Below are 12,383 nucleotides of genomic sequence, written 5' to 3' on the forward strand. Positions count from 1 at the left end.
TGGAGCAGCACAGACAGTACAAAATACATCAAAACCAACATAACTACAAATAAACTCAACGTACTATAAAGGCAATAATTAAAATCGCAAACAAAAGCAGGATTAAAGAACGGTGTGAAGAATTGGAATAACTACAAGAAAAGGGGGCTAGGTTTGGACTACATAAAAAGATTAAAGAGATTTCGAGTGTACACAAGAAACATCATGAGACTCGCCTGAAGAATGATCAAGGAGACTACGCTTCTGGACGGACTATGTTTTGTCCCTACTTTTGGATAATAGACTGAATCTACGAACTACTAACTTACCCACGGAAAATTTATCCGGCCCTTTCGTTATTCATGCCAAGGTGGAGTATGATATTAAAGTAGCAAAACTAGGCATGGTCCCCTAGATCGGATGGAGTTACTACGGAAGCCATAAACCTATTGGAAGAAGACATTGGAGATTGGACATGCTGGTAATAATTTATAATGCCATATATAACACATTCCAACGAATTGGCTTTATTCAACTTTTCCAATGATCCCTAAATCGCAAAAACTAGTAAAGTGTACGGACCACAGACTGATCAGTTTAATGAGATATTTGCTTAAAATATTTCTTCCCATCCTCCACACAAAACAGTTTAGAAAGAAAGAGCTAAGCGGCGAGACACAATTTGGGTTCAAGAGCGGACTGGGTTCACGTGAAGCAGCTTTATGCTTGAAAACTCTTGTACAAAACTGCATGGACTAACGAAAGGGTATATTCATCACATTTCTCGATTACGAAAAATCGTTTGACAACGTAATACACGATGCAATGTTAAACATGCTACACAATGCTAACATTGACGAGAAAGATAATATCAGAGTAATCCAGAATCTCTATTGGAATCAGAAGCACACGCGCTATCTCAGAGGTGAGAATTTGAAAATTTTAAAAGGGATGCGACAGGGGTGTATTTTGTGTCCTGTGCTGTTCAACCTCTATATAAAGAATGTTTTTGAAGAGGCACTCAAAGGCTCTGAGTGTGGTATAAGGTCAACATGTACACAACCTCAACTCAATCACAGAATATGCGGTTGATGCAAATTAATACCGTAATAATAAATACCTAGGAATACCTAGGTAGGAAAAATATATGGCTTAAAGATAAATGCTAAATAGAGAATGACCAATGGGATCCTCAACAAGAAATTAACACACACACACACACGCACACACCCATACACCCACACGCACACGCACACACACACACACACCCACACGCACACACACACGCACACGCACACGTACACGCACACGCACGCAGACGCACACGCACACGCACACGCACACGCACACGCACATACACACACACACACACACACACACACACACACACACACACACACACACACACACACACAAACGTAAAAATAATAAACCACGCACTAAAAACAATACGAAATATACAGGTTCTTCCTCTAACGAAGAACATGGGGACCGAATCTATTATTTATGACGATTCTTCCAGCGGCGATGAAGAAGAAGCACCACATGTGTTATGGTCTGTTTTTAAACCAGGAGGAGTAATTCAAATTTTCCGCGCCGTAATTCTTGTTTCTAATTGGTCCAATCGCAGGCAAGTTTACTCCACTAAATTATGACATTTTGACACTAATGACATTTGTGAAATTTTAAAATTCAAAATTTATATCGACAATTTTTTGTATTTTCTGCGGTATTCCTTACATTTTTTAGATTTATCGTTTGTATTTATAAATAAAAACAGTTCTTTTCAGAACTATTTAGCGACATATTAGTGATTAGTGTTATTAAGATAACAAAATTTGGATTCAATTAATTTTCTCACCAACCAAAAAAACGCCCGAGTACATTTGGGTCATTAATCTACAAATGAGAAACATGCATTATTAAACATGTATAAACAAATCAAAAGTGATAATTCTGGAATGAAAAATAACAGCCACGGTAGCAAAAATAAAACAGGCAACAGGTTAGTTTTGCAGAATAGTTATAGTTACAATCAAGACTTACTAAAGTAATTGCTAATTTAGGTGTTGCGAATTCAACTATTTACCGAACAATTAAAGAATATAAGCAAACTGGAACAGTAAGATGTCCTAAAAATATTGGCGGTCGACCTTCTATTCTTGCAACATATGATGAAAAAGTTAAAACATCTATACGCCAGATAGTACACAGCTTCTTTTTCAAGAATGAAATGCCTACATTAAATAAAATTTTAAGTGAAGTAAACAACCGCCCAGATCTTCCAAATATGTGTCGTTCATTATTATATAAATTCTTGAAGCAAATCAATTTTTAAGTAAGTAAATATAGGTTAGCCACAATAATAAAAATAAAACGTGCAACCCAAAAAATATATTAGGTCTGAATTAGGGAATCGATTAGAAGATAAAGAGCTTTAAAAATTACTGAAAATATCGATTTTTTTTTTCTATTTTCTTTGCTTATAACTTTAAAACTATTCATTTTGGAACAAAGCCGTACAAAAATAAAAATAAAGGTAATGATTAAATTTCCTGTTATACGAATAGAGGTTAAAACTGTCTTAATTTATTTCCCTTGCTGCAAAATAGCAATACCATTAATCCAAAAGATGCTTTAATGTTGTTAAAAATAAATTAAACAAAATATAACTACTTCTTTTTTCCTATGTTGTAGACCTTTTAACGCTCTAAATGCAAATTGTCTCATTTGAAAGCTGTATAACTAGTTTAAACAATATTTGTTTAATTAAATAGTCTTTATTTGATCAAGGAAATATAAACACAGATGACATATTCTTCTGGGGCGAAATCAGAACCGCTGAAACTGATAAGTACCCCGCCAAGGTAAAAAAAAATTAACAAAAAAATTTAATTTGTTTAAACAAAGATTGTTTAAATAATTATAGACTATTCAAATGAGAACATTTCTATTTATAAACGTTAAAAGGTATATGTGTGGTAAGTTTTTGTAAAAAAAAATTCCACAACGTAGGAAGAAATACCTATGTGGTTTTATTTTGTTATAAATAAAATTAATTTTTTACAACAAAACTAAAGCCTTTTTGGCATTTAGAAGTGCGTTAGTAAGGTAGATGTGTGTTAGAAAAAAATTTATTTATTTAATATAATAAAATTAAAACATATTTGGAATTTGATAATGCGCTATTTAGCTGGCTCTACTCGAGTTACTTCGGATTAAAAAAAAATGAAGTAAATTGCTCGATTGGAAGCTGAGAAAATGCATTTTTTTATGTATACCGATTTTGAACTTTGAAGTTAAACTTTCTTCAACCTATTTTTTTTGAATTTTTGGTATTTTTATACCAAATAATCGCTCAATACTGATTGTTTTTTGTTGTGTACTGTGTATATAGTGTAGAATGAAATATATATTACTTGAAAACTACTTTATTATAATATGTAAGTACAATACTAAAAACTATGAATCTTAACCTTAACCTTCTGCCATCCGGTTCTCTCCTTCTTTTCTTTTCTGTTACCATCTGTAATACAAACTTAAATATATGCATCAAATATAACATTTTCTTCCTTGACAATGAATTTTTTTACAAATTCATTTTTACAACAGGTTTACATATTCTTGGAGATCTACTTAAGGTAGGTATAACTTTGGTATCAGAAATCGAAAATTGTCCAATAGATTTGTCAAATAAATCTTTATATTTTGTAAACAATTGTTGTAACTCCTTTTCTGCATTTGAGACAGTGTTCACATTGTGTAAATTTATATCTAATGAATGGATCCACTCTCTCCCAACCAATGAAGGACCTTCACCATCAAGTATATATAATTTCAAGAATTTAGTTTTATTCTGATGCTCAACTGTCACCAAAGCCATACCTAAAACATTTAATTCATTTTTACAGTAAGTAGCTAACTTTATATTAGTATTTTGTAATTGTAATTCAGTACAATTCTAATTAAATACATTTTTGTTAATAATACTGACTACAGCATCTGAATCAATTTCAAACTGTATCAGTTTGTTATTTACTTTCAAACTAATAATAAATTTATCTTTTAAATTAGTTGAATGTACATTTAAAATTTCCTCAACAGCATTTATGTTTTTAGTTTTCAAACAAACTTTTTGTAAATGTCCTCTTTTCTTACAAAAATTACATACCAAATTTTTCTTTTTACATTGATTGGCTAAATGAGAAGCATCCCCACAACGATAACATATACCTGTTTTAGTGTTTGAACTAGAATGTGTAATATTTGTACTTGAATTTACATTTAACTTGTATTAGTATGCTTTTTACTCTTATTGAGTTTTGAATATTTTGTTAATTGAATTATTGTAATTTAATTGATTACTGTTCTTTTCTGATCGTTTCCAAACTACTGTCAATCTCTACTGCTCGATCCAAGTCTAGATTCCTTGTTTCCAATAGTCTTGCTTGTATTTTTTTTTGGAACGTAATCCAAAGACAAATTGGTTCCTTATTACAGATTTTAGATATGCTTAAAAATTGCAATTTATTGCTGTCTTCTGTAATGCTAGTAAGAATTCTTGCACTGATTCTCCCTCGCTTATTTTCTGGTTTGAAACCCTGGTTTTGATTGTAAAAATTGTACATTACATAGTGTAATAATTTCATTCTATGTTTTATCATCTGGTACTTACTTGTCACATAGTGTATCATAGGCTTCAGGACCCATATAATGTAATAGATAAGATAATTTCATATTGTGATCTATTTCAAAAACTTTAAAAGCTCCTTCCAGGCGTTTCACCCATCGTGACAATTTTGTAACTGATTCATTAAACGATTCCACTGTAAATGTAGAATGAATTTGGGTATTTATTTCAGTTTGACTCACAGCTATTCCAGATGTATAAATTGTATTGGAATCTGTGTTAGCTCCTTAGCAACTTTAAAATCACAAATTGTGGGGCACGGCTCTAATTTTAATATGTATGTAAGTACAATCAAAGAATATAATACATATTTCTTTGATAATACTAATACTAAAAGCAAAGCTTTGCTAAAAGCTACGATCTTAACCCTTAACCTTCTGCCATCAGCCATCATGCGGTTGTCTTCATCCTTCATCTGCCATCATATTTTCTCTTCTCTTTCTTTACACAAGCATCTATTCATACCTTATTACAATTCGGTCTTCGATTGCTCGCGCATCCATGTAATGTCAAATATTTTATTAGGTTATGCCTGTCAGAAGAAGGTTCTGATATATGATTTAATTCGTTTTTGTGTTTTGTAATTATTGTAAATTAAAATTTATTGTTAAAGTTTAATTTTAATAAACTTTATTGTTAAAGTAAAGTTAAGAATTTAGTTTAGAAATTTCAGTTTAAAATTTTAACCAAAGGGATAGAATATAGTACATAGTAGTCAGTCTTAATTTAAATTTTAAATATTTGCACCGTACAGAGGGCACAATAAGCCGAGTTCATGTTAGAACAATTGCGATTTTATTTTCATGATTTTCCAACTCGGTGATCAAAAAATCGAACACAAACCATAGGAAACATTCATAAAAAAAACAACGTAAAAATGTAATATCAAAAATTGCGGGAAATCGCAATTGAACTTTTCTAGTAAAATCTAGACAATATTTTTACTCGCATATTTATCTATCTTTATCGTTCTAACCTGATTAAATGAATGAAATCATTAAGTAGCCTGTAATTTTAAAAATATTAACAAATCAAATCTGGTATGTATAACCTAATAAAATATTTGACATTACATGGATGCGCGAGCATCGAAGACGAATTGTAACAAGGTATGAATAGACGCTTGTTTTCTTTACCATCTGTAATACAAAACTTAAATATATGCAACAAACATAACATTTTTATTTTATGTTATGAGTGTTTTAAACATATGAAAAAAATGTATAGAGAAAGAGAACCGAAAAAATAAGGTAATGGTTCAAAAGTTACCATCCTACTGTTTAGGTATAGCTTCGTCGCAAATACCGGTCAAATTTGACCGGTTGTATCTCAGGAACTACTCTCGCAATTCAACTTTTTTTCTTTTACAAGAAGCGTCTACCGAGTCTGTTCCAGTATGGTTTTTTCAATAATCTATTTGTTTATAAGCAAAAAAATTGTTTTTAACTTTAAACATTGCTGAGACCGCCTAAATAATACCCTTTCAATTCTGTAGTGTATTAGACCGGTAGAGTGCGTCTTTATATTTAAAAAAATTTGCAAACATCTAAATGGTCTAATGTTTGTTCTAAAAGTTTTTAAAAAATTTTCAAATTTGGTGGACGGTTTGAGTAGATTATAAAAATTTTCTAAACCAATTACGAAGGACCTAAGTACAACCTAAATGGTTGGAAGAAATTTTTTAACCACTCATATATCATAGGAAATTTAATTATTCTTTGTTTTATTTATGTATGACTTTACTCCAAAATTAATAGTTTTAAAGTTTATGAGCAAAGAAAGTAGACAAAAATCGATATTTTTAGTAATTTTTAAATATTTTAATGTTTTTATTAATGCTCCGGGCATATTTGAGAGGGGAGCATGAGTCAATTGTTATTATTGAAGTTATTACCTAACTTTTTCTGCAAAAATCCGAATGCCACATGCCACCTCTCATATCCAAAAACAGACTTTTTTCACAGATCTGCCCTGGTCTAAATGTAACATTCTATTGTTTTGTAGGTACTTGAAGAGAAGTCGAACAAGTATTCTAATTGAACGGATGATATTGTCAGATGGAGGCGTAATTACCTAACTTCTATAAAAAGGTACAGAAGTGAAGGTAGGCCCATTTATTCCTTGACGAAACATGGGTAAATGAAGGTCCACCAAAGATCAAGTGTGGGTGGACTGTGCCATAAAAAACCCCTAGACAGGCATTCGTTGAGGGGTCTGTCTACTGGTTTGAGAAACCCATCGGGGGAAAGGAAAACGCCTCATAGTTTACATGTTGGATCAGAGTTCGGATTTGTTAATGAAGGGGGTTTTACTTTTTGAGGGAAGAAAGACAGAGGATTACCATTAAGAAATGAATGCATCTGTTTTGAAAATGGTTTAATAGTATCTTGCAAAAATTACCAAAAAACGCTATCATTGTAATGGATAATGCATCATATCACAGCCGAAAAGTAGAAAAAATTCCGACAACATCATCAACCAAAGAAATATATGCAAGAATGGTTACAAAAAAAAACATTCCTTTTGATATGGAGATGGTTAGGACAGAACTTTTACATCATGAACGAGTAAATAAAGATAAGTATAATATGTATGTAAATGATGAGATGGCTAAAACCAATGGTCAAATTGTACTGCGGCTGCCTCCATATCATTGCGAGTTGAATCCCATGAGAAAATTTGGGCCCAGGTTGAAAAATGAAGTGGCACTTAAAAACACGACATTTAAACCTTAAAGAAGTAAAAAACTTCTGTTACAAGCTCTCGAGAATGTAACCACAACACATTGGCAAAATTGTGTTAATCACATTCTCAAAGTGGAGGAAAAAATGTGTAATTATAGATGGCATCATGGATAGTGTAATAGAGCCGTTAATAATTCCAATTGGCAATGACAGTAACACAAGTTCTTTAGAAGATGAATAACTAGTATCACTTGTATCTTCAAAGTAATTTCCTTCTCTAGATGTATATTTTCATTTCATCTTTCTTATTCATTATCCAAGTGTTACAAGCATACAATGCCAATGGTCACGAACATTATACCATTGCACTACCTACTTTTAGTAGTTTCTTTTGTATTTCTTTCCTCTTTATCAATTATTGTCACTCACCAAATATTTGAATTTGCTATATGCTGTTCTCCTTAGGTCGAATAAAAATAAATCATCACAGTTCACCATACCTAATATATCATATCGTGTTTATGATCATCATATGAATCTGAAATTGGTTGTTTGGTGCACTGATAATTGGTTTCTAATAAGCATTAGTCAACTAACCAAATCTAGTTCCCTAACTTTTCTTCATCCTTTTTGCATGCTGTATGTGTACCTACATACTTTCCAATTTTCTGCAGTGACTTTCGATAAAGCTTCCTCAACATTCTTTCACATCAACTAATTTGAATGTATTGTAGTTTGTTTCTCGCTACGTCTTGATACAACAGTTATTTCTTCAATAACTGTTGTTTTTCGCTATGTCACCCTTTACATGTGTCCATACTAGCTCTATAGGGTTAAGTTGACAGTAATTATAGGGGATAAACGAAGTACAGTTATTCTGTCATTTTTAGCTTTTTCACTGATTACATATTTTTTATACTTTTGTTTGTGTTATTGAACAATAATTCATGAGTTCTTTTTTAACCATCATTTTATCAAATGTGATCTCTTTTCCTTTTAGACTAATTAAGTAAATAATGCCTTTATAAAGCCAAAGTTGGTAGTTTTTCAATTAAACAACAATGGCAATTAACATTATCCATTACTATAACAGATTTTTGCGGTATGTTACTAACCGTCTGATACCATTAAATATTCTTCAAATACATACCTCTATTGACATGATACTCTTTGGTGGTTCTTGAAGTACATTCTAAAAAACCACCATTTACAAAGCCAGTTTCAGATCCAATATGAATAATTATTAGTCCACCTTTTCCAATAGGTGGGTTCAAACCAGAGTAATAACCTTCCATAAAAGTCTATAATTGCAAGAACATAGAGGCTTTTGAAAATGTGGCTTTACCGTCGAATTCTGAAGATACCTTATACCGACCCACGTTACTAATCAGGATGTTTTGTTGAGAACGCAAAAAGAAAAAAGACCTGCTAACCACAACTAGAATACCCTCAGTCACATCATGAGGAACAGCGAAAGATATGAACTGCTGCAACTAATCTTGACTGGAAAAGTGGAAGGAAAACGTGAACCAGAAAGGCGAAGGATTTTCTGGCTGAAAAATCTACGTACATGGTTCACACAACAACCACAAATCTTTTTCAAAACAGCAGTTCGCAAAATTCAGATTGCCATGATGGATAAAGTAGTTCTGATTAAATTAAAATTACAGATTACAAATCGTTCTACTATATATATATATAAATATGATATATATATATATTATATATATATATATATATATATATATATATATAAATATATATATTATTTACGGTACCAATTGACTTCCCACCTGTAAAGTTGTAGGTTCAATTGGCTTCCGCTGGTCAATTGGCATCCGGTATTCGGATGCCAATTGACCTCTTCAAAATAATATCAAGAAACGCATAGTGGATGATATTATAAGGCTCATTACGCGATATGAACCCGGAATCCAATTGGACCGTTTTTTGATTCGTAAATAAATCGTAGTTCGAGGCAAAAAATAAGCAGCGCCACCATCGATTTGTGTATATTGAGTTGAAGCGATATACATGTCGTTACAGCCTTAAGCGGTTCAATTGGCATCTACAGGATGTGATACGATTTTGGAAGCCAGTTAGTCACTTAGATTGTCTTAGATTCCAGGTTTATAAAGGTTCGAGTAACATCTGGTCGATTCGCGTTTGAGTTTAATTCTTAGAATGGATATTTTTTGTTTAGTTTTTGGGATTTACAATATATTATTGGTTTTACCCTTTACTTTCCTTGTTATCTGCAGTCTTTTATTCTTATTGAAAGGTTTTATAACCTTATTTCTCAGCGCCATGTGTATAATCTTTTTGAAGACCCATTGCTAAAACGTTGTGTATAAAAAAAGCAATTTAATGTTAGGGGTTGTAAAATGCATTAAAATGTGATGAATTTTGAAAATGTGGTTTGGCGCTGTAGTTAATAAGATTCTTTCGTTTAAGAAGCTTAGTTTTATCTATCTCTGGTTATGCTTTGTCTTTTTTTCTGTGAAAATATTAACTACTATTATAAATGTAGAGTGTAAGGTGTTTGTCGGGCTTGTTTTTTTTTCGCCTCCCTGTTTAACTTTTTAACCGATCATATTGATTATTTTTGCAATTTTGACAGGGACACCAAATAAGCACAGATGATACTTTTATTAAAAAAAGTTGTATTTTCAAGGGATACTTCTCGGCAGAAGACGCCATCACAATCGAATCGAGGATAAAAGCTAGCTAATTTTATATGTAAATGAGAATGCAATCCCCTCTCAACTGATCCACATTTAATATGTCATCACAGGTGTACCGTGAGCACATGCTGCCAGGTCACCCATGTACAGCTTTGGAACAACAAGAGGCCATTGCTGATCGGTTAGGTCACCGAAACCCAACCAATTATGATTGGATCAACAGAAACAACTACTCCGTGGGCTAATACCCCTACCGGCATTGAATTATACTATTGATCCAATGGTCGCAGAACAACACAACCCATCAAGTGTGAAACGCCAAACAGCTGTTTCGGTCCGCCAGACCTTATCAGTGACGCTTGGCTTCTCCATTGGAAAGTTGTCCGTTCTGCTTAAGGGGACAAGGTCCTCTGAATCTCAAATGTAAATGAGAATGCAATCCACTCTTAACTGATCAACGTTTAATATGTCATCACAGGTGTTCCGTGTGCAATGCTGCCAGGTCACCCATGTACAGCTTGGAACAACAAGAGCCATTTGCTGATCGGTTTAGGGCTGCCGAAACCCAATTAATTATGTTTAGATCAACAGAAACAACTACTCCGAGGGCTAATACCCCTACCGGCATTGAATTATACTATTGATCCAATGGTCGCAGCACAACACAACCCATCAAGTGTGAAACGCCAAACAGTTGTTGCGGTCCGCCAGACCTCATCAGTGACGCTTGGCTTCTCCATTGGAAAGTTGTCCGTTCTGCTTAAGGGGACAAGGTCCTCTGAATCTCAAATGTAAATGAGAATGCAATCCATTCTTAACTGATCAACATTTAATATGTCATCACCGGTGTTCCGTGTGCAATGCTGCCAGGTCACCCATGTACAACTTGGAACAACAAGAGCCCTTTGCTGATCGGTTTAGGTCACCGAAACCCAACCAATTATGTTTGGATCAACAAAAACCACTACTCCGAGGGGTAATACACCTACTGGCATTGAATTATACTATTGATCCAATGGTCGCAGATCAACACAACCCATCAAGTGTGAAACGCCAAACAGCAGTTTCGGTCCGCCAGACCTCATCAGTGACGCTTGGCTTCTCCATTGGAAAGTTGTCCGTTCTGCTTAAGGGGACAAGGTCCTCTGAATCTCAAATGTAAATGAGAATGCAATCCACTCTTAACTGATCAACATTTAATATGTCATCACAGGTGTTCCGTGTGCAATGCTGCCAGGTCACCCATGTACAGCTTGGAACAACAAGAGCCATTTGCTGATCGGTTTAGGCCGCCGAAACCCAATTAATTATGTTTAGATCAACAGAAACAACTACTCCGAGGGCTAATACCCCTACCGGCATTGAATTATACTATTGATCCAATGGTCGCAGCACAACACAACCCATCAAGTGTGAAACGCCAAACAGTTGTTGCGGTCCGCCAGACCTCATCAGTGACGCTTGGCTTCTCCATTGGAAAGTTGTCCGTTCTGCTTAAGGGGACAAGGTCCTCTGCATCTCAAATGTAAATGAGAATGCAATCCATTCTTAACTGATCAACATTTAATATGTCATCACCGGTGTTCCGTGTGCAATGCTGCCAGGTCACCCATGTACAACTTGGAACAACAAGAGCCCTTTGCTGATCGGTTTAGGTCACCGAAACCCAACCAATTATGTTTGGATCAACAAAAACCACTACTCCGAGGGGTAATACACCTACTGGCATTGAATTATACTATTGATCCAATGGTCGCAGATCAACACAACCCATCAAGTGTGAAACGCCAAACAGCAGTTTCGGTCCGCCAGACCTCATCAGTGACGCTTGGCTTCTCCATTGGAAAGTTGTCCGTTCTGCTTAAGGGGACAAGGTCCTCTGAATCTCAAATGTAAATGAGAATGCAATCCACTCTTAACTGATCACATAGGTGACCTAGCAGCATTGCACACGGAACACCTGTGATGACATATTAAATGTTGATCAGTTAAGAGTGGATTGCATTCTCATCTACATTTGAGATTCAGAGGACCTTGTACCCTTAAGCAGAACGAACAACTTTCCAATGGAGAAGCTAAGCGTCACTGATGAGGTCTGGCGGACCGAAACAGCTGTTTGGCGTTTCACACTTGATGGGTTGTGTTGTTCTGCGACTATAGGATCAATAGTATAATTCAATGCCGGTAGGGGTATTAGCCCTCGGAGTAGTTGTTTCTGTTGATCCAAACATAACTAGTATTTTATAGTATAGCAAAGTAATACATTTTCGGGTAGATCAGATATGTAGGATTTAGTGCTCGCTCTTCTACCTATATTTTATTAAAGTGTCTTATGAAATTTCAATT

General features: G+C 34.2%; 1 long non-coding RNA gene and 1 pseudogene across 1 annotated transcript; one reads left to right on the plus strand and one right to left on the minus strand.

Moving 5' to 3' along the window:
• The first annotated feature begins 1,860 nt into the window (after nucleotides 1-1,860).
• On the plus strand, nucleotides 1,861-6,988 carry LOC140431560 (uncharacterized; annotated as a pseudogene).
• On the minus strand, nucleotides 3,395-4,868 carry LOC140431559 (uncharacterized). Its single transcript, XR_011949699.1, has 2 exons — nucleotides 4,655-4,868; nucleotides 3,395-3,864 (listed from the first exon to the last, which is right to left on the minus strand). It is a non-coding gene; the product is annotated as an uncharacterized lncRNA (long non-coding RNA).
• Nucleotides 6,989-12,383: the final 5,395 nt, after the last annotated feature.

This window comes from Diabrotica undecimpunctata, unplaced genomic scaffold, assembly GCF_040954645.1.
Source record: "Diabrotica undecimpunctata isolate CICGRU unplaced genomic scaffold, icDiaUnde3 ctg00001346.1, whole genome shotgun sequence".
In the NCBI taxonomy this organism is placed as follows: domain Eukaryota; kingdom Metazoa; phylum Arthropoda; class Insecta; order Coleoptera; family Chrysomelidae; genus Diabrotica; species Diabrotica undecimpunctata.